A 2,500-nucleotide genomic window follows, 5' to 3' on the forward strand; every position below is an offset into this window, starting at 1 on the left:
TCGTATTGCTTTTATCAATTTTTAACAATTTCAAAGCGAAGACAACTCGCAAGACGATCCATTTCGTCTCGGTTCAATTTTAACGTCCGTCCGTATTATTTTTTGTTCCACAAGAGATTTCGAATAGGTTTCTTTATTTATCATCCCTTCTTTTCGAGCGCCACGGAAGCAAGAGGAAAAGCAAGAGCGAGAGAACATTTCGCGTATACTTCATTTAACAATTTTAACCAACACGCGATGTACTCCACACACCTCTTAGATTTAACAACTGCTTTTCTCTTCTTCTCCCCTTAGCGCAAGGGTAAACCCCATTTGTCTCTTCTTTGGAACGCAACAAAACTTTCGAGGACTGGACGACCGAGCGATGGTCGCGCGGTCTTCGCTTATCTTTAACAAACGAAGTAGTCCGTATGTATTCTAAATGTTGAAGCCTCCTAGAGCTTTAAGCCATGCGAGACATTGAAATGCTGTTTTAACGGGAGCATGCATAATTGCTGCAAACATACTTTTATCACAAGTTCTAGCCACGCCACGGAGGCTTCGAAGTTCCTTCACCATTCGCTTTCCTCTCTTTTGTTACACAGTTTCAGACTACGATCAGGGGTACCGAAACGCTGTATTGATTGTAAACAACCATTTTTATCTTGGAGCGGAGCGTTCCTTTACTCGTTAGATTTGTCTTGTCGCGTGTGTATTCGCTTTTTCGACGCTTTTTAACCATTTAACTTGTTTAGCGAAGCTAAACGCACAGACAGACAAAAAAAAAGGAACAGCATCGCGCGTCAAACAGCGACGACCCATCTGAAGCGATCTTTCATTTATACACCGTTTGTAAACAGAGAGATGTATAAAGCGCGGGGAATCATTCGAAACCCTGGGGCTATTCGAGCTTGCATTTCAGCAAATTATCATCTCAAACATTTCACTCGTTTGCTTTTTCTAAATTTATAGGAGAGCTTCTTTCGTTTATTTTTGACACACCTTTCGTAAATATCGTTTCTGGCAACGTCGGGAGCGTGGATTTCTACAAGTGAACAATCGCGCCGATCCGATAACTTCCAGCAGGATGGAGAATCTTTATAGATTATCTTCCGAGAACTCGGTGCTTTCACGGGCGGTCGTTTATAAATTTTAACGAACGACTCGCGCGCCGTGACGCACTTGCGCTAGTTCGAAGAGATATTTCGAAATTTGTTTCTCTCCTTTAACGGCCTGCATTTAGTGTATCGGTTGCGATTTTCGTCACATCGTTTCCACGACAAACGCCGACGAACTGCCCAACTATCGCTCGTACGTTGCGACTCTTTCTTTGTTTATCGTTCATTCATTCTTTCAATTTCGTTCGATAATCCCGCTCCGAAACGTTCTACTTTCGTTGAACGACGGCGAGATGTTTAGAAAGAAATGAATTACTCTTTTTTCGAGAAGCAAACGCAAGCAGTCTTTTGTTAAGAAAACGACCCTCAGCCAGGCGTGGTCCAGGAATTGTATCCGTGGACCGCAATGTGCGTTCGAAATGTCGATGTTCATGTGTCCTGCAGTTCACACGTTGACGCGCAATTAGCTGCGTTCTTCATCGACCCACGAGCCAAGTGATCCACCGTTCAGGGTAATCGTAAAATTTTGTATTTCAAACTCTTTAGATCTTTAGAGTGTTATTTTCATTATTAACACGCATCACATTCGATACCCACATCACTCTCCCACCCGGCGCGTGCGGGAGAGCGAATTCGGGCGTCGCCAACGTATTTGTTTGTTTGTTCGATCGTTGACGACACGATCGCGTCCAAGGACGGAAACCGTCGGAGAAACGCCCAGTGGCACGCTCCTCTCGACGGTCGGGCGTAAAGTACATTTAAAAACCTTGAAAAGTACGAACGCACACAAGGAATGCGAGCGCGCGTCCTGTCGCTGAATCGTGGGTTGCGAGATTCGAACAGACACACGGCCGGCGACGATCGGTCTAACTAATGGACACATAGTTTTTCAAAGACTCGCTATCGTCGCTTCTCAGCCGGTCCGTAAACAACACACATCGATCAGGCGGACGCACGAATCTTACCACGGTGCGTGTTTCGTAGATTCCAGGTTACCCGCAAGTACCTCTCTCTCCCTCTCGAAAGAGGAATCTCGATCCGTCCTTTTTGGACAATGGAGAAATCTTTTTATCGCAACACGGATGGCAAAGAAACAACCAAAGCGTAGGAGCGTGGGGACGAGAGCGACGAAAAGAACGTCGCGAAAACAAAGTTTCGACGGTTGCTCGTTCTAATACATCGTAGTTTCAACTCTCTCAGTTTTAACCACTCCTAGACGCTTCGTAAACTTTTAACAATTCTTCGCCTCCGCGAGTTTCATTTCGAATAGAGCGAACGCAACACGGACCAAAAAAACTCCGGTGATGCCAGATCATTTAGCAAAGATCAGACGGCGGGTCATCTGTATTCCTTTTCTCTCTTTTTTATATCTTTCCATTTAACTAGGGTGTCGCAACGACGGG

General features: G+C 45.0%; 1 non-coding gene across 1 annotated transcript; it reads right to left on the reverse strand.

Annotated features, from left to right (window-relative positions):
* Positions 1-1,457: 1,457 nt before the first annotated feature.
* On the reverse strand, positions 1,458-1,612 carry LOC143306805 (5.8S ribosomal RNA). The gene has a single exon (XR_013064111.1). It is a non-coding gene; the product is annotated as a 5.8S ribosomal RNA (ribosomal RNA).
* Positions 1,613-2,500: the final 888 nt, after the last annotated feature.

This window comes from Osmia lignaria, unplaced genomic scaffold (genome assembly GCF_051020975.1).
Source record: "Osmia lignaria lignaria isolate PbOS001 unplaced genomic scaffold, iyOsmLign1 scaffold0036, whole genome shotgun sequence".
In the NCBI taxonomy this organism is placed as follows: Eukaryota; Metazoa; Arthropoda; class Insecta; order Hymenoptera; family Megachilidae; genus Osmia; species Osmia lignaria.